General features: G+C 35.0%; 1 protein-coding gene across 1 annotated transcript in view; it reads right to left on the bottom strand.

The window, feature by feature from the left end:
• Window positions 1-21,883, bottom strand: part of GRIK2 (glutamate ionotropic receptor kainate type subunit 2) — a 1,042,171-nt gene that overhangs the window by 699,084 nt on the left and 321,204 nt on the right. The window contains exon 5 of the mRNA XM_073789463.1: window positions 20,444-20,481. The gene's annotated coding sequence lies outside the window, so the exon portion shown is untranslated. The remainder of the gene's footprint in view (window positions 1-20,443; window positions 20,482-21,883) is intronic.

Genomic DNA, 21,883 nt, shown 5'->3' with positions numbered 1-21,883 from the left:
GTAAAATCAAATCCCATAACTGCTGGGTGGGTGACTCACAGACTGGAGCACACTTATACCACAGAAGTCCACCACTGGAGTGAAGGTTCTGAGCCCCACGTCAGGCTTCCCAACCTGGGGGTCCGGCAACAGGAGGAATTCCTAGAGAATCAAACTTTGAAGGATACTGGGATTTGATTGCAGGACTTTGACAGAACTGGAGGAAGCACAGACTCCACTCTTGGAGCGCACACACAAAGTAGTGTGCACATCAGGACCCAGGGGAAGGGAACAGTGACCACAGGGGAGACTGAACCAGAAATACCTGCTAGTGTTGGGGGGTCTCCTGCAGAGGCAGGGGGTAGCTGTGGCTCACTGAGGGGACAAGGACACTGGCAGCAGAAGTTCTGGGAAGTACTCCTTGGCATGAGCCTTCCCAGAATCCACCATTAGCCCCACCAAAGAGCCCAGGTAGGCTCCACTGTTGGGTTGTCTCAGACCAAAAAACCAACAGGGAGGGAACGCAGCCCCACCCATCAGCAGACAAGTGGATTAAAGTTATACTGAGCTCTGCCCAGCAGAGCAACAGTCAGCTCTATCCACCACCAGTCCCTCCCACAAGGAAACTTGCATAAGCCTCTTAGATAGCCTCATCCACCAGAGGGCAGACAGCAGAAACAAGAAGAAAGAACTACAATCCTGTAGCCTGTGGAACAAAAACTACATTCACAGAAAGACAGACAAGATGAAAAGGCAGAGGGTTATGTACCAGATGAAGGTACAAGATAAAACCCCAGAAAAACAACTAAATGAAGTGGAGATAGGCAACCTTCCAGAAAAAGAATTCAGAATAATGATAGTGAAGATGATACAGGACCTCGGAAAAACAATGGAGGCAAACATCAAGAAGATGCAAGAAATGTTTAACAAAGACCTAGAAGAATTAAAGAACAAACAAACAGAGATGAACAATACAAGAACTGAAATGAAAACTACACTAGAAGGAATCAATAGCCGAATAACTGAGGCAGAAGAATGGATAAGTGACCGGAAAGACAAAATGGTGGAATTCACTGCTGCAGAACAGAATAAAGAAAAAAGAATGAAAATAAATGAAGACAGCCTAAAAGACCTCTGGGACAACATTAACCTCAACAACATTTGCATTATAGGGGTCCCAGAATGAGAAGGGAGAGAGAAAGGACACGAGAAAATATTTGAAGAGATTATAGTCGAAAACGTCCCTAACATGGGAAAGGAAATAGCCACCCAATCCAGGAAGTGCAGAGAGTCCCATACAAGATAAACCCAAGGAGAAACACAGTGAGACACATAGTAATCAAATTGGCAAAAATTAAAGGCAAAGAAAAATTATTAAAAGCAGCAAGGGAAAAAAGACAAATAACATACAAGGGAACTCCCATAAAGTTAACAGCTGATTTCTCAGTAGAAACTCTATAAGCCAGAAGGGAGTGGCATGATAAAGTGATGAAAGGGAAGAAGCTACAACCAAGATTACTCTACCTGGCAAGGATCTCATTCAGATTCGATGGAGAAATCAAAAGCTTTACAGACAAGCAAAAGCTAAGAGAATTCAGCACCACCAAACCAGTCCTACAACAAATGCTAAAGGAACTTCGCTAACTGGGAAACCCAAGAGAAGAAAAGGACCTACAAAAACAAACCCAAAACAATTAAGAAAATGGTAATAGGAACATACATATCGATAATTACCTTAAATGTGAATGGATTAAATGCTCCAACCAAAAGACACAGGCTTGCTGAATGGATAAAAAAACAAGACCCATATATATGCTGTCTACAAGACACCTACTTCAGACCTAGGGACATATTCAGACTGAAAGTGAGGGGATGGAAAAAGATATTCCATGCAAATGGAAACCAAAAGCAAGCTGGAGTAGCAATACTCATATCAAATAAAACAGACTTTAAAATAAAGAATATTATAAGAGACAAGGAAGGACACTACATAATGATCAAGGGATCAATCCAAGAAGAAGATATAACAATTATAAATATATATGCACCCAACATAGGAGCACCACAATACATAAGGCAAGTGCTAACACCTATAAAAGAGGAAATCAACAGTAACACAATAATAGTGGGGGACTTTAACACCTCACTTACACCAATGGACAGATCATCCAAAATGAAAATAAATAAGGAAAAAGAAGCTTTAAATGACACAACAGACCAGATAAATTTAACTGATACTTATAGGACATTCCATCCAAAAACAGCAGATTACACTTTCTTCTCAAGTGTGCATGGAACATTCTGCAGGACAGATCACAACTTGGGTCACAAATCAAGTCTCAGTAAATTTAAGAAAATTGAAATCATATCAAGCATCTTTTCTGACCACAACACTATGAGATTAGAAATGAATTACAGGGAAAAAAACATAAAAACCCCAAACACATGGAGGCTAAAAAATATGTTTCTAAATAACCAAGAGATCACTGAAGAAATCAAAGAGGAAATCAAAAAATACCTAGAGACAAATGACAATGAAAACATGATGATCCAAAACCTATGGGATGCAGCAAAAGCAGTTCTAAGAGGGAAGTTTATAGCTATACAAGCCTACCTTAAGAAATAAGAAAAATCTCAAGTAAACAATCTAACCTTGCACCTAAAGGAACTAGAGAAAGAAGAACAAACAAAACCCAAAGTTAGCAGAAGGAAAGAAATCATAAAGATCAGAGCAGAAATAAATGAAATAGAAACAAAGAAAACAATAGCAAAGATCAATAAAACTAAAAGCTGGTTCTTTGAGAAGATAAAGAAAACTGATAAACCATTAGCCAGACTCCTCAAGAAGAAGAGGGAGAGGACTCAAATCAATAAAATTAGAAATGAAAAAGGAGAAGTTAAAACAGACACTGCAGAAATACAAAGCATCCTAAGAGACTACTACAAGCAACTCTATGCCAATAAAATGGACAACCTGGAAGAAATGGACAAATTCTTAGAAAGGTATAACCTTCCAAGACTGAACCAGGAAGAAATAGAAAATATGAACAGACCAATCACAAGTAATGAAATTGAAACTGTGATTAAAGATCTTCCAACAAGCAAAAGTCCAGGACTAGATGGCTTCACAGGTGAACTCTATAAAGCATTTAGAGAAGAGCCAACACCCATCCTTCTCAAACTCTTCCAAAAAATTGCCGAGGAAGGAACACTCCCAAGCTCATTCTATGAGGCCACCATCACCCTGATACCAAAACCAGACAAAGATATCACAAAGAAAATTACAGACCAATATCACTGATGAATATAGATGCAAAAATCCTCAACAAAATACTAGCAATCAGAATCCAACAACACATTAAAAGGATCATACACCATGATCAAGTGGGATTTAGCCCACGGATGCAAGGATTCTTCAGTATATGCAAATCAATCAATGTGATAAACCATATTAACAAACTGAAGAAGAAAGACCATATGATCATCTCAATAGATGCAGAAAAAGCTTTTGACAAAATTCAACACCCATTTATGATAAAAACTCCCCATAAAGTGGGCATAGAGGGAAACTACCTCAACATAATAAAGGCCAAATATGACAAACCCACAGCAAACGTCATTCTCAATGGTGAAAAACTGAAAGCATTGCCTCTAAGATCAGGAACAAGACAAGGATGTCCACTCTCACCACTATTATCCAACATAGTTTTGGAAGTCCTAGCCATGTCAATCAGAGAAGAAAAAGAAATAAAAGGAATACAAATTGGAAAAGAGGAAGTTAAACTGCCACTGTTTGCAGATGACATGATAATATACATAGAGAATCCTAAAGATGCTACCAGAAAACTACTGAAGCTAATTAATGAATTTGGTAAAGTTGCAGGATACAAAATTAATGCACAGAAATCTCTTGCATTCCTATACACTAAGGATGAAAAATCTGACAGAGAAATTTAGGAAACACTCCCATTTACCAATGCAACAAAAATAGTAAAATACCTAGGAATAAACCTACCTAGGGAGACAAAAGACCTGTATGCAGAAAATTAAAAGACACTGATGAAAGAAATTAAAGATGATACCAACAGATGGAGAGATATACCATGTTCTTGGATTGGAAGAATCAATATTGTGAAAATGACTATACTACCCAAAAAAAATCTACAGATTCAATGCAATGACTATCAAATTGTCAATGGCATTTTTTACAGAACTAGAACAAAAAATCTTAAAATTTGTATGGAGACACAAAAGACCCTGAATAGCTAAAGCAGTCTTGAGGGAAAAAATGGAGCTGGAGCAATCAGACTCCCTGTCTTCAGACTACTATAAAGCTACAGTAATCAAGACAATATGGTACTGGCACAAAAACAGAAACATAGATCAATGGAAGAAGATAGAAAGCCCAGAGATAAACCCACGCATCTATGGTCAACTAATCTATGACAAAGGAGGCAAGGATATATATACATTGGAGAAAAGACAGTCTCTTCAATAAGTGGTGCTGGGAAAACTGGATAGCTACATGTAAAAGAATGAAATTAGAACACTCCCAAACACCATACTCAAAAATAAACTCAAAATGGATTAGAGACCTAAATGTAAGACCGAACACTATAAAACTCTTAGAGGAAAACATAGGAAGAACACTCTTTGACATAAATTACAGCAAGATCTTTTTTGATCCATCTCCTAGAGTAATGGATATAAAAACAAAAATAAACAAATGGGACCTAATGAAACTTAAAAGGTTTTGCACAGCAAAGGAAACCATAAACATGAAGAAAAGACAACCCTCAGAATGGGAGAAAATATTTGCAAATGAATCAATGGACAAAGGATTAATCTCTGAAATATATAAACATCTCATGCAGCTCAGTAGTAAAGAAACAAACAACCCAATCCAAAAATGGGCAGAAGACCTAAATAGACATTTCTCCAAAGAAGACATACAGATGGCCAAGAAGCACATGAAAAACTGCTCAACATCGCTAATTATTAGAGAAATGCAAATGAAAACTGCAATGAGGTATCACCTCACACCAGTAAGAATGGGCATCATCAGAAAGTTTACAAACAACAAATGCTGGAGAGGGTGTGGAGAAAAAGGAACCCTCTTGCACTCTTTGTGGGAATGTAAATAGATACAGCCACTATGAAGAACACTATGGAGGTTCCTTACAAAACTAAAAATAGAACTACCATATGACCCAACAATCCCACTACTGGGCATATACCCTGAGAAAATCATAATTCAAAAAGATACATGCACCTCAGTGTTCATTGCAGCACTATTTGCAATAGCCAGGTCATGGAAGCAACCTAAATGCCCATAGACAGACAAATGGATAAAGAAGATGTGGTACATATATACAATGGACTATTACTGAGCCATAAAAAGGAATGAAATTGAGTCATTTGTTAAGACATGGATGGATCCAGAGACTGTCACACAGTGTGAAGTAAGTCAGAAAGAGAAAAACAATATCATATATTCACGCATATATGTGGAACCTAGAAAAATGGTACAGATGAACCGGTTTGCAGGGCAGAAATTGAGACACAGTTGTAGAGAACAAACATATGGACACCAAGGGGGGAATGCTGCGGGGGTTGGTGGTGGTGGTGTGATGAATTGGGCGACTGGGATTGACATGTATACACTGATGTGTATAAAATTGATGATTAATAATAACCTGGTGTATAAAAAATAAATAAAATAAAATTAAAAAATTTTAAAAAAAGGGGCAAAGGATTTGAATAGACATTTCTCCCAAGAAGATATACAAATGGCCAATAAGCACATGAAAATATAACATTAGTTATTAGGGAAAGACAAACCAAAACTACAATGAGATACCATTTCACATCTACTAGGATAGCTATAATTGAACAAGCATGAAATAACAAGTGTTGGTGAGAATGTGGAAAAACTGGAACCCTTGTGCATTGCTGGTGGGAATGTAAAACTTTCCAGCCTCTGTCAAAAACACTGTTTTTTAAATTTTTATTTTACTTTGGAAATTTTTTTAAATTTCTATTTTATATTGGAGTATAGTTGATTAACAATGCTGTGTTAGTTTCAGGTGTACAGAAAAGTGATTCAGTTATACATATAAATGTACCTATTCTTTGTCAAATTCTTTTCCCATTTAGGTTATAACAGAATATTGAGCAGCATTCCCTGTGCTATCTATTGGTGATCTATTTTAAATACAGCAATGTGTACATGTCAATCCCAAACTCCCAGTCTATCCCTCCCCCCAACCCTTCCTCCCTGGTAACCATAACTTCATTCTCTAAGCCTGTGAGTACATTTCTCTCTTTTAAATAAGTTCATTTGTATTTTTTTTAAGATTCTGCATATAAGTGATATTATATGATATTTGTCTTTCTCTGTCTGACTTACTTCACTTAGTATGATAATCTCCAGGTCCATCCATGTTGCTGCAAATAGCATTATTTCATTCTTTTTAATGTCTGAGTAGTATTCCATTGTATTTATGTACCACATCTTCTTTATCCATTCATCTGTTGATGGACATTTAGGTTGCTTCCTTGTCTTGGCTACTGTAAACAGCACTGCAGTGAACACTGGGGTGCATTTGAACCATGTTTCTCTCCAGACATATGCCCAGGAGAGGGATTGTTGGATCATTTGGTAGTTCTATTTTTAGTTTCTTAAGGAGCTTCCATACTGTTCTCCATAGTGGCTGTACCAATTTACATTCCCACCAGCAGTGTAGGAGGGCTCCCTTTTCTCCACACCCTCTCCAGCATTTATTTTTTGGAGACTTTTTGATGATGGCCATTCTGACTGGTGTGAAATGATACCTCGTGGTAGTTTTGATTTGCATTTCTCTAATAATTAGCAATGTTGAGCATCTTTTCATGTGCCCCTTGGCCATCTGTGTGCCTTCTTTGGAGAAATGTCTATTTAGGTCTTCTGCCTATTTTTGGATTGGGTTGATTGTTTTTTGGTTTTTTTTTGATATTGAGCTGCATGAGCTGTTTGTAAATTTTGGAGACTTATCCCTCATCTGTTGCATCGTTTGCAAATATTTTCTCCCTTTCTATGCACTGTCTTTTCATTTCATTTATGGGTTCCTTTGTTGTGCAAAGGTTTTTGAGTTTAATTAGGTCCCATTTGTTTATTTTTGTTTTTTTCATTACTCTAGGAGATGGCTTGGAAAAGATATTGCTGCGATTTATGTCAAATAGTGTTCTGCCTATGTTTTCTTCTAAAAGTTTTATAGTATCTGGTCTTATATTTAAGTCTTTAATCCATTTTTAGTTTATTTTTATGTATGGTGTTATGGAATGTTGTAATTTCATTCTTTTACATGTAGCTGTCCAGTTTTCCCAGCACCATTTATTGAAGAGACTATCTTTCCTCCATTATATAGTATTGACTCCTTTGTCATAGATTAATTGACCACAGGTACATGAGTCTATTTATGGGCTTTCTATCCAAACCAGTGTTTTTTTGAAAAAAGTTAAGTATAGAAGTACCATATGACTTAGCAATTCTACACCTAGATAGATATCTAAAAGAATTGCAATTGGGGTCTTGAACAAATATTTGTACACCAATATTCATAGCAGCATTATTCACAATAGTCAAAATGTGCAAACAACTCAAGCGTACATCAACATATAATGAATAAACAAAATGTATATATATACATATATATACATATAATATGCAATGAACTACTGAATAATGAAATATTATTTGTCCATAAAAAAGGAAATTTTGATATATGCTATAACATGGATGGACTTTGAAAACATTATGCATAGAAAAATTAGCCAGAAACAGAACAAATATTGTATGTAAAATGACAGAGTACACAGATGAGGTACCTATAACAGGAAAATTTATAGAGACAGAAAGTAGAATAGAGGTTACCAGGTACTGGGGAGAGGAGGATAGGGAAGGACTACTGTTCAATATGTACAGGGATTTTGTTGGGAATGATGAAAATTTTTATAGATAGTGGTGATGGTCACACATTATGAATGTATTTAATTCCAATGACATGTACAGTTAATAATGGTTAATGGGATAAATATTATGATATGCATATTTTGCTACAATGAAAACGTACTATTGCAAAAGCAAAACCAAAAACATTACATGAAAGGATAAGTATAGCCAAAGATCTCTTATGAACAGAGATACAAAAACCCTCAACGATATGATAGCAAATCTAATCCTATAATGTATAAAGAGAATTATGACCGCAACCAAGTGGGATCTATTCCAGATTTGCAAGGCTGGCTCAACACTTCAAAATCAATTAGTGTAATCCACCACATCAACAGGCTAAAGAGGAAAAACTGCATGGTATACCAATTGATGTAGAAAAAGCATTTGACAAAATCCAACACCTATTTATGATTTTATGAGCAAGCTAAGAATGGAGGGGAATTTCTTCAACTTGATAGAGAACATCAAAAAATCAAAACCAAAAACTAAAGTTAACATACTCAATTGTGAGAAACTGGATGGTTTTACTACAAGATTAGGGAAAACACAAAGAAATCCCTCACACCACTGTGATTTGATATCATATTAGAAGTACTAGACAGTGAAATAGGATAAGAAAAAGAAATAAAAGGTATAAGGATTGAGAAGAAATAAAACTATCTTTGTTCACAAATGGCATGACTGTCTATGTAGAAAATTCTAAAGAATCAACAAAAATATCCTGAAATTAATCAGTAATTCTAGTAAGGTCACAGAATACAAGGTAAATGCATAAATGTCAACTGCTTTCATTTATACCAGTAATGAATAATTGAAATCTGAAATTTAAAAGAATATCATTTGCATTAGCATCAGAAAGATTAACTATGTATGTATAAATTAAAAAAAATATGTACAGGGTCTGTATGCACACAACTACAAAACACTGATGAAATTGAAGAAGGTTTGAATAAATGGAGATATATTCTGTGTGTATCGGTTATAAGACTTAGTACTGTTAAGATGTCATTCTTTCCAACTTGATCCATAGATTCAATGCAATCTAGTCAAAATCCCAGTAAGTGATTTTGTCAAGATTGCTAAAGTGATTATAAAGTTTATATGGAAAGGCAAAAAACACAGAATAGACAATACAACACTAAAGAAGAACACAGTTGGAGAATTGACATTACTGGACTTCAAAACATACTATAAAGTTACAATATTTGAGACAGTGTGGTATTGGTGTATTGGCAGGAAAAAAAAAAAAAAAGACATCTTGAAAAGTGGAACAGAATAGAGAGTCCAGGAACAGACCCACACCATTAAAGCCAACTAATCTCTGACAAAGGAGCAAAGGAAATTCAATGGAGAAGGGATAGTCTTTTCAATAAATGGTGCTGGAACAACTGGATACCTATATACAAAAAAGATACTAGACATAGCCCTTACACCTTTCACATAAATTAACTGAAAATAGATCATAGTCCTAAGCGTAAAATTAAAACTATAAAACATCTAGAGAAAAACATAGGAGAAATCTAGGTGACCTTGGGTTCAGTGATAAGTTTGTAGATACAGCGCCAAAAGTAGGATCCATTGAAAGAAAAACTGATGTCAGACATTATTAAAATTAAAAGCTTCTGCTCTGAAAAAAGACATTGTTAAGAGAATGAAAAGAAAAGCCACAAACTAGGGGAAAATATTTGCAAAACACATTATCTGATAAAGGACTTCTACTCAAAATATACAAAGAACTCTTAAAACTCAGCAATAAGAAAACAAACAACCTAACTGAAAATGCTAAAAGGTTTGAATAGACACCTCAACATAGAAGATATTCAGATGAAAATAAACATATGAAAAGGTGACCAACATCATTTGTCATCAGGGAAATGCAAATTAAAACAACAATGAGATATCGCTATACATCTATTAGAATGGATAAGATCAAAAATTGACAATACCGAATCCTACTAAGGACATGGAGACTCCCATTTACTGCTGGTGGGAATACAAACTGGTACAACCACTTTGGAGGACAGCCTGGCAGTTTCTTACAAAGTTAAACATAGTCTTATCATACAATCCAACAATCATGCTCCTAGGTATTTACACTATGAGTTGAAAACTTACGTTTACAAAAAAAAAACCTGTACACGAATGTTTATAGCATCTGTATTCATAATCAGCAAAAACTGGAAGCAACCAAGGTGTCTTTAAATAGGTAAATGTATAAACAAACTATGGTACAGTTATACAATGGAATATTATTCAGCAATAAAAAGAAATGAACTATCAAGCAATTAAAAGATGAGGAGAAAACTTGAGTGCATATTGCTAAGTGAAAAGTCTACAAACTATATGATTCCAACTATATGTCATTTTGGAAAAGGCAAAACTACAGAGATAGTAAAAAGATTAGTGGTTACTAGTGGTTCAGGGGGATGGGGGCAGGGATAAATAGGTGAAGCACAAAGGTGAAGCTTGTATTCTGCATGATACCATAATGGTGGATATTTGACATTGTGCATTTATCAAAACCAATAGAACTTTACACACAAAGGGTGAAGCTTAACATATGCAAATTTTAAAAACACATTTATATTATTTTCAATAAAGATTCTGGATTATTGAAAATATTTTTTTAATTCCATACTTTCAGAGGTTTGCTAATTATTCCCAATGACATGGGAATTAAAAGTGATTGATGAGTATTCCTTATGAGGATTCAGATTTGGGGGCTGTGGTGGTAGGCAGAATGTCCCCCAAAGATGTCCACATCCTGATCCCTGGAACATGGGGAAATGTTACCTTGTATTGTAAAAAGGATTTAGATATAATTAAGGTTACAGAATTTAAAATAGGTAGATTATCCTGTATTATCTCGCTGGCCTCAATCTAATTACATGAGCCCTTAAAAACAGAAAATTTTCTCTGGCTGAGGCAGAAGAGATGCAGCAGCAAAGTCAGAGAGATTCAAAGTGTGACAAGGACTCAACATGCTGGCTCGAAGATAGAGTGACAAGGAATGCAGGCAGCCTTAAGGCGGTAAGGGAAGCTGTAGCTGAAATTCAGCAAGGAAATGGGGACCTAAGTCCCAGTGTTGCACAGACATGAATTCTGCCAACAACTTGAAGAAGTCAAAGCAGATTCTCTCCCAGAGCCTCTGGATAAGAGCTCAGGCTGCTGACACCTTGATTTCAGCTTTGTGAGACCCAGAGTAGAGGACTAAGCTGAACCCACTCAGACATCTGGCTTACACACCGTGAGATAATAAATTTGTTTTAAGCCACTAATTTTATGGTAATTTGTTACAGGAGCAAATTTTGATTTTTTGACTTGAAAAAAGCTGTTAGTTTAATAAAAGAAATGCTAAGAAACACTCAGAGTTTATACCCCTCACATAATGTAAAACTGAGCACCATGCAAGAAGATACCAGTGAAGAGAGGATTATATACATATTCCTAGACACTGCACTACCACTGCTACCCTGCTCTTGGGTATTAATTCATTCAATTCATTCATTCATTCAACAGATATTTTGAAATGGAAGATCCAAAAAGTCTTGAAAGAGAAAAACATGAAGAGAATAAAGCAATATAAATGTCAATGAAATAAGAAATTATCAGTCTTGATTCAAGAAGAAAAGAACAAAAGCATAGAGAAAGAACAATGAGAAAAGCAAAAAATCATCTTACAGGTGGTTTAATAAAAATGTAACAGCAAAGAACGAACCTGACTCCATATTGGATCTATTCCTTGAGCTTTGTGCTCTGTTGCCTGTGCTTAGTCATGCTGGCTTTGCACCTCTGTAAAAGAATGCTGCCTATAGCTTGAAATATACATGATAGTCCATTCTCAAGGCTCTGACCTTTAAAGATATAACACTTTTCCATTCATATAAGGATAAAAAGTTGCAGAACAGAAGATAACAATTGTTCTGTTGGAGATTTACAGGAACATTATGATCAGACCTACATGGACAGATGCAAGAACAAAGGATTCCAGCACCAAGAAGTTTGCAGCAACCTTCCACACCTCTCTCCCTTTTAGTATAAGAGAAGCTTGAATTCTAACTCAGGTAAGGTGGCTCTTTGGGACACTAGTCCACCATCTTTTCAGTCTGCTGGCTTTCTGAATAAAGTTGCTATTTATTGCCCCAACACCTCGTCTCTCTATTTATTGGCCTGTCAAACAGCGAGCCTGGACCTGGTAACAAAAAGAGTGGTAGAGGCCTAAATTCTAGTTTCAGTTCTGCCTCTGGCTGGGACCAGAGCTTTAAACAACTTTATTAGTTTCATTGGCCCCTCGGTGAGCTGACAGAACTTTTCTAGATCCTTCCAGATTTCAAACTAATAAGAGAAAGAGAGAGAGAGAAGATAGTTGGGGAGTGCCTCTCTGGAAAAATATTCTTGTGTTCATGAAGTCCTTCCCTCTGACATCATTACTATGGACTTTAAAGTATCTCAGAATAGTGTCATGACTTCCTGTGGGGGTGGGATGCACTTTGAAAAGGCGGTTATGAAAAATCCAGAGAAAGCTAGATTTTCTGTGAAACCAGAAAGTGACTGTTTAAGACAAAATTCTTTTTAAGGGACTGAAGTGATACAAATGAAAACTAGACAATCATGAATATGATCTTTTTTCAGCAAAATGATAGCTCTCCGAAGACTTAAGAACTTAACAGACTATTGAAAATTGAGTTTAAATAGAAAGTTTCACCAGTTTGTTCTTCTGTACTGACATCTCATTCAATTACACTTTTAATTTAACTGTTATTGAGATAGTCTTATGCTAGCAAGTTGACAACTTAGTGGGGGTAATAAGGGGAATTCATTTTGGCCATTAACTACTCCCTAAAGGTTTCTATCTGAATGTTTCATCTCATTGAAACTGAAACTAAGGTTGTGTAAAAACTCCCATAAGGGTAAATTGCAGGATTCTCTATGTTTCTCTTTTTCTTTGAAAAGTTGGTTAAGGTAATGAGTGGGAAACACAATAATAGTCATTTACCTAATTACTATCATTACAAGCTTTAAATGAGAAACATGAGTGATTAAGGCTTGATGTTGAAATCAAGGTTGTATAAGTTGTTGTCTGAGGACCTGCCAACTCCAGTGGAGAGGGGCTTCTCTCAGGCTGGGGAAGTGAGTTTTCTGCAACTATCTGAGTGTAGAAGGGTGACAAGGTCTTCATAGGTCCATTATGCTAATGTAACCTGTGGTCGAATAAGATTGTAAACTGTATTCACATTATAACTTTAAAAATTCTGGCTTTCTTCATACAATTCGGATTTTTGAGAAAAACTGAAGAGATTAATTAAGAAAAAGAAAGCCCAGATCAAGGACACTGAATAGGGAAGTGGAATGAGTAAAGGGAAAAAAGTTATTTTTGCTTGTTGTCTTTGCTTTTTGTGTCAAATGCAGAAAATCATTGCCAAGATGGGTGTCAAGTTACTTACTACCTATGCTTTCTTTTAGACGTTTTACGGTTTCAGGTCTTATTTTGAGTCTTTAATCCATTTTGAGTTAATTTGTGCATGGTGCGTGAGTGGTCCAGTTTCATTCTTCTGTGTGTGACTGTCCACTTTTCCCAACACTATTTTTTGAAGAGACTATCCTTTCCTCATTGTATATTCTTGGCTCCTTTGTCAAAAATTAATTGAGCTTATTCTGATGGGTTTATTTCTGGGCTCTCTATTCTGTTCAATTGATCTATATGCTTATTTTTGTGCCAATACCATTACTGTTTTGATGGTACAAAACTACATCTTTGTAATATAGTTTGAAATCAGGAAGTGTGATGCCTCCAGCTTTGCTCTTCTTTTTTAAGACTGCATTGGCTATGCAGGGTCTTTTTTGGTTCTATACAAAACTTAGGATTTTTCTCTATTTCTGTGAAAAAAATGCCATTGGAATTTTGATAGGGATTGCATTGAATATTACATATAAGTTTAATATTTCCTTGAGTTCTACATCTAATAATATTAGCATGTAAATCAGCAGTAATAAAACCCTGAACGTATGTATCACTATGGTGTCTACAAAAAATTTTCATATACAATATATTATTTCATCTTCACAACAAACCTGTGAGATAGTATAATGCTCGCTTAACTAGTGGCCCATTAATTAGCCATCTCAATTATTGAGAGTATGGTCAAGCATCTGGAGAGAAGCAAAAAACAAAACAAAACATTTTAATCAACTCAAATCAAGGTCTGAAAAGGCCACCTAATAAATTTGATCTACTCTACTATTAGGATAGCCCCTCAGTTTTACTCTGAACCTACCTATTATTACTTTGGGCACAACTCTAAGAAAATCAGGCACACCTGATTAGAAAACAACTAGAAGGGTTATGCAGCAAAGAAACAACATGCTGCTATGATGTACACATTTTTTAAGGATAGTAATAAATGGTGTCTGATATTTGAAACACTGACACATTATTTTTATTTTAAAGCAGACTTACGACTGCAGAATGGGATCATTTATTGGAGGCACAAATGCCTCTGAGTTATTTTATCAAGTATATTAATTCTAGCTATTCATATTTATTGACTAGTGCTGTTCAAACTACTTTATATATAAATTATGAGGTAATGCTCACCATAGTACTATGACATGGGAACTGTTACTATACCCATTTGACAGATGACGAATCTGAGACACAAAGAATTTAAGTAACTCGTCCAAGGTCTTACAGCTAAGCTAGGATTCCTATCCAGGCGGTCAAGATCCAGAGCATATGTTTCTAGCAGCTCTATTCTAATTCATATAATGACCCAACCAAAGGACAAATCTATTATATACAGTATACATGCTTTTAGAAAACAGGGAAATGGTTAGGTTTTTAAGAAACATTTTCTACAAAAATATTTTCACATTTTTAGTTTGTTTTTTAAGTTTATACATTTGTTATTAAAAAATTAAAACTTCCATTCTTCAATAATACTAGGGGTTTCTGTTTGGTTGCTTGGCTGGTTGGTTGGTTTTACTGTATTTAAAATTTCTGGCTACCTACAGCCCAACTGTCCTGCTGGGAAGTTAAATAGCTAGAAAGACCCAAGTGAGAAACTATCTCTGACTACTTTATTAGAAGGAGAATGGAAGAAAATAATAGGCAGTTCAGATTAATTTGAATTGATTGTCCTCTGTATGCTGGGTTTTACACATCAGGTGGCAGAGAGGAGAGTTTCCCTCAGCCCATGGAGAAGCCGGAGGTATAGAGGTTCAGCTAAGTGTGGAAGTCCCAGCCCAGTCCCTCCTGGTGCCTGGAGACATGGCTGGACTTCAGGAGTAAATGGCTGTATGAGGGTGACTACACAGTACGGTTCGCCTGGACAGGCCCCTTATAGGTCCGTTAAGTCAGTAGGGCCCCCGTTCACTCTCAAATGTATTGATTTTGATTACAAATTTGGTGTAGCTAGAAAGGTTGAATGCTAGGCACCAAGTTCCCAGGCCAGTCAGGTATCTTCGGCAACAGAAACAGAACAGTGGGCTTGGACCAGAAACATTTCAGTGGCAACCAGTGCAGACTAGAGACCAGGAGCCTTCACTGTCTATGAGGCCTCTGACCTTTAAGCTGGGGTGCTTGAGAATGTGGGCTTGTCTGTCATCTAGTAGAATGGGATTGGGGGAATCATCTTCATCTTAAAAGTAATAATAACATAATGTGAGATTTCTACACTCTGCACTTGAGAACAGAGCTGGCTTCACCGGCACACACAGGGACCCATGGTCAGAAAGGCCTTGTGCTTGGTTTAGAGATCTGTTGTTGCCATATTGAAATTCCTGGTTTTTGATCAAGGGACCCCACATTTTCATTTTGTACTAGGCCCTGCAAATTATATAACTAGTCCTGTTCATGAATATGCAGAGTTAAACTCACATCTACTACATAGTATTTTGGATACTTTTTATACCTCCACTCCACCTGAGTTGAACCTCACAGCAAATAGTAAATCTTAGAGCTGAGTTAAAATTCCACACCAAATACAAATAAAATCTCACACCAAAGATAATTTTTTTGTTTCACAATTTAATAATCTTGTTATCAGATTAAATTTTAGAGCACAAAACCTTCCAGGCAAAGTGGGTTAAAAAAATCCTTGTGGAAATGTATATTTTTAAGCCAACTAATAATTGAATCCCTGCAGACTAAACAATATCACTTAGCAGCCTGCACAATGTGAAAGACTAAAAGCTTTTAATTAGACTTTTACTCAATAGGGGAGGAAAAAATAATTTAAAAGACTCAGGGCTAAAGCTGAATTGTTAGTTTTAACTTTGAACACAATGAAGAAACAATTTGACTAAATTAGTTTAGCTGTGCATTCATTAGCCTTTAATAGAAATGTGAATGCAAACTGACTCCAGATTATTGTACTTAGAGCCAGCTTTTTAATTAGTGATTGGCAAAATGTTTATCTAGTTTGTTGTCGGAATATTGAACCATCTACACAGCAGGACTGTTGTAAACCTTCATGTAATCTTAATTGGATCTTTCAGGAGAACGAGATTTCATGTACATAAAATCACAAACTCTAGTAATAGAGTTAGCTAATTTATATCAAAGTTGGTATTTAAAAAGAAGTTGTGCTATGTAGCTCACTGAGGTGGAGAAATGGTTAACATCTATTTAAACTTAGTTAAATGTGATGCTCAGTTGAACTTGGCCAAACCTTGGTTATGATTGACTTTGAAGTTAGACAGACCTGGTTTCCAGGTGGCAAATGGGTTACTAATCCTATGATATTGGGCATATTAATTAGCCTTTCTGAGCCTCAGTTGCCTTATCTGTAGAATGGGTATTATGGTCTTAAACAGTCATTGTGAGCACTGAATATTCAAATGCTACAAAATTCAAAAGGTACAAAAGGGCATACAGAGAAAAGTCATCTCCCATTCACCATGAATAATGTAGCATTATGTGCATGGTTCAATAAGTTGCTAATATGTCATAATAATATTACATGGTCATATAATAGTAATTTATCCTAGAGCTCATTCTATATCAATATACATAAAACTTCCTCATCCTTTTTAATGGCTACATGGATATACCATAATTAAAATAAATAGTGCCTTATTATCAGAAAATTAGCTTACATCCAACCTTTTGCAGCTATAAAGATCACTGAGGTTAATATCCTTAGGCATAGATTATTTTGACCCATGTGAGTATAGCTTTAGGATGAATTTCTAGAGGCAATATTGGTGGTGAAAGCATGTGTATTTTTTTCATTTTGATAGATATCAAAATTGCCCTCCACAGAACTGTCACAATTTACATTTCTACCGATAACTGTAAGTGCTCATTTCCCTGCTCACCTACACTGTATCATTTTTTTCAAAAAGATTTTTTTCAAAAATCTCTGCCAATCTTACACATGAACATTTTCTCCTTATAGTTTCAATTTTCTTTTCTTTTATTGTATGTGAAATTTAGGCCCTTTTTATATGTTTAAGAGTAATTCGCATTTCCCCTTCTATATACTATTTATTCATGGTCTTATCTCACATTTACTTTTTCTGAAGTTTATTTTTTAGGAAAACTATATGTACTCAGAAAATCCATCCTTTGTCAATTGTATTTATTTTTATTCATTTAATCTTCTCATATTTATTTTATTTTATGTAGTTATATATCCTTTCTTTTATAGCTTAAGTGTTTTATATTATCTCTAACAAACTGTTTCTTTCCAAGATTTTTTAAAAAGTCTTTCATGTTTCTTCCAGTATATTTCTGCTTTCACTTTTTATATTTAAATCTTTTAATTTGTTTTAGTTATCCACTTAGGTGCTCCAGCCTAATTTGCTGAATAATTCATCTGTTCACCATCAGAGTACAATGTGATTTTGATCATATGCTAAAATCATTTATTAAGAAATTGTATCTTTTTCTGGGCTCTATTTAGTCTTACTGATCTTTTTGCCTTGCCAACTGTTTTAAATTCTGTAATATTTATACTATTCCATTATGTGTAACATAGCTAGTTCATTACTACTCTTTTTTTCACATAAAGTTCAGAATCATATTATGCATTCTAAAAAGATAATTATTACTATTTTATTAAAATTAAGTAAATTTTCAGATTAGGTTAGAGAAAATAATACTCTTGTGATTCTATGCCTTCCCACTCAAGCATAGAAAAATAGAAAATGCCTTTTCTTTTTTCAGTTATAATTTTGGTATCTTATTAATATATTAGAGCTTTCTTTGCATATATCTTTCATATTCCTTATAAGTTTGTTACTAAATATTATGTTTTTTTCTGTAACTGAATCTTTTTCTCAATTATATTTTCAAATTGGTGTTTATGTTACTACATAAAAATCCTATTAATTTTGGTTATTATTTTTATAGAAAAACAGCCCTCAGCGATATTACTGGTTTTCTTACTGTTTGGAAATTATTTTGATTCTTTGGATTTTTCAGGTATGATACATCATCTATTGAGAAAAGGAATTATTTTACCTTTTGCTTTCCAGTTTTATATCTCTCATTTCTTTCTCTTACCTAATTGTTGAGCTTGAAACCTTCAGACTAAGTTAAATAATAGTGGTGAGAGTGGTTACCACTACACTAATGGACATGTTAATTATTTCACTGGTTTGGGAGCTGAGATAGATTTATTTTATCAAGTTAAGAAATCATCTATCCAATCCTACTTTATTTTTAAAAATTAAATATTGATTTTTTTCAACTGCATTTTTATTATCTTTATAAATAATCATATAATTTCTTTTACTGGAATTATTCATTTAGTGAATTTTATTGAATCATTCCTATGTCACAGTATAACAGACACTTTGGTCAAGGCCCTAAAGTGAGAGATAGCAACTACCTAAATGCGTGGTAAGACAGAACACTCAGAAGAACTTGCAAAAAATTAGTAGCCTAGAACTAGCTACAGTAGAAAGACACCAGCCTCCTCCTTCTCATTGCTTACAAGTGTCTATCAGCAGTAATCTCTTCCTTGAGGAGAGAGGAATACAAGAAAATCAGAGTATCCATTTTACTTAAGCATGGACGTTCTAATTGCTAAATTAATGTAATATTTTATTATTTCAGTGTGACCAGAAAAGTCATGGTACTGCTCCATGGACAGAAATTAAAAAAGAAAAAGCAGGCTCATTAAGCAAATTTCAGAGGACGGCAGCAGACAAGAGTAAACTTGCTTTGTGACTGAACCTTCAATTACAACTCTTCCTTTAGGCTCAGGAAGAGTTTGTAGCATTTTAGATTATCTTTATTTAATGATCCAATGGAATTCACCTCTGTTATATCTTGTCCTGGTGCGTTTTGTCATGATGTTCTTTAATAACTTTCTCTCTACTATGGTAATTGGTTTCTTTAGAATTTCTATCTTTCTAAATTCATTTTCAATAATTTATACTTATAAATTACATTTAAGGGCTTCCCTGGTGGCACAGTGGTTGAGAGTCCACCTGCCGATGCAGGAGATGAGGGTTCGTGCCCTGGTCCAGGAAGATCCCACATGCCGCGGAGCGGCTGGGCCCCTGAGCCATGGCCGCTGAGCCTGCGCGTCCGGAGCCTGTGCTCCGCAAGGGGAGAGGCCACAACAGTGAGAGGCCCGCGTACCACAAAATAAATAAATAAATAAAAATTACATGTATATTTTCCTCCATTTATATTTTCAAATAGAGTCTCTGACTCATTATAGTCTCTTATGACTCTAATTTCCACCAAAGTCCTGGATATTTCTCTATTCTCATGTAGTATTTGGATAAGCTACTGATAATAATTATTTTACTGTCTTCTTTTTATTTATTTATTGTCTTCCAGGAGCACAGGCTTCAGTAGTTCTGGCTCACAGGCTCTAGAGCGCAGGCTCAGTAGTTGTGGTGCATGGGCTTAGTTGCTCTGAGGCATGTGGGATCTTCCCAGACCAGGGCTCGAACCCATCTGCCTGCCAATGCTCGAACCCATGTCCCCTGCATTGGCGGGCAGATTCTTAGCCACTGTGGCACCAGAAAAGCCCCTATTTTCTAGTTTTATTGAACAGAAAATGTTGTCTTTATTCTTTCTACTTTTAGAAAGGTATTTAGTTTTTGACATGCATAATACATATTTTTAATATACTAGGAGGCTTTAAAAGAAGGTATATGCTCTGTTTCTTTGAAGAGTTTGATATTTATTTATTTATACTCAATTAGACATAAATTATTGTTATTTGGTTCTTCTATGCCTCTACTTATTTTTCATCTTTTTAATTGACACTTTTCTGAGAAATAAATTTAAATCTCCTGCTACCAATGAAATCCTGTCTGCATCACATTGTATTTTTATAATTTGAATCTTGTATTCAGTAAAATAAAAGGAATGAATAAATGGGAAAATCATAAAATCAAAAGCTATTTTTTAAAAAAAAACAATAAAATTTAGGAACTCTAGATATATGAGACATACTAAGAGACATTTAAGAGAGAGAGAGGAAGAGACAGAGAGAACAAGGTTACCTCTATTGGATATGGAAGAGGAGCCATCACAACAGGTCCTAGAAATAACAAAAGAATAATAAACAGATATTAGGACTATATTTATGCCAATAGATTTGCCAACTTAATCAAGCAGGCAAACTACTTGGAAGACAAAAAATTATCCAAAGTGATCCAAGAAAAAACAGAAATTCTGAGTAGCTGTATACCTATTAAAGCATTTCAATTTGCAGGTACAATAAAGAAAATCCCAGGCCCAAATGGCTGCAGTATGAATTCTGTCAATCATTAAAGGAAGAAATAATACAAAAACTACATAAACTCTTTCAGGAAATAGAAGATATGGAAACACTTGCCAACTTACTTTATAAAGCTAGCTCTGCCTTGATAGCAAGGTAAGACACAGATATTACAAGAATCTCTTATGAATATAGACATAAAAACCCTCAGCAAAATATTATCAAGACAAATCCAACAATCTCTAAAAAGGTTACTACACCATGACCAACTAAATTTTCCCCCAAGAATGCAAGGTTAGTTCAAGATTTGAAAATCAGTCAATGTAATTCATCATTATTAACAAAGGAGGAAAACCACATGATTATCTCAATAGATGTTAAAAAAAAAAAAAGCATTTAACAAAATTTGACATCCACTTATAAATTAGTAATAGAAATGAGCTTCTTTAATCTAATAAATGGTGTCCACAAAAAGCCTTCAGCTAATATCTTCAATGATTAGAAATTAAATTTTTTCCCTAATATTTAAAACAAGAAGGGAATGCTTGCTCATACCCCTTTTATTCCACATTGCAAAGGAGGTTATATCCAGTGCAATAAGGCAAAAATAAAAAAAAAAAAGAAAAGGAACAAAAGGCATGGAGAGAGGTAAAAATATGTAAAAAAATCATTCTTACTCTAAGACAACAAAATCCAGATTATGTACATGCTGACAATGTATTATGTATATGCTGACAATTATGTATTATGCTGACAATGATTATGTATATGCTGACAATGAAAAACTAGAACTTGAAATTTTAATTATTACTATTTTTACTATATTTAAACATTTAGGGGTAAATTTAATCAAAATACATGCCAGATCTATACACTATATACTGTAAACCATTATTGACAAAAACTAATGATCTAAACTGATGTAAAGGTATGCCATATTCATGGATCAGAAAGACATAATATTGTTAAGATGTAATTTCTACTCATATTGGTCTATATATTCAACATAATCTCAATTAGCACCTCAGAAAGCTTTCTTGTAGAAATTGACAAGCTGATTCTAAAACTACACGGTAAAGAAGGGATCTATAAAAGCCAGACAAACATCCTGTTCAAAGTTAACTCTGGTTATCAAGAAGGGAATGGACTGGAGAGTGGCAGGTCTACACACAAAGAGAGGTTAGTGGACTATAAGCCCGAAGTTGAGGACTTATTTTAAAAG

The sequence above is a fragment of the Tursiops truncatus genome, chromosome 12 (genome assembly GCF_011762595.2).
Source record: "Tursiops truncatus isolate mTurTru1 chromosome 12, mTurTru1.mat.Y, whole genome shotgun sequence".
Lineage (NCBI taxonomy): Eukaryota > Metazoa > Chordata > Mammalia > Artiodactyla > Delphinidae > Tursiops > Tursiops truncatus.
The sequence above is the reverse complement of the archived record's forward strand: the minus strand, read 5'-3'. Positions and strand labels throughout refer to the sequence as shown.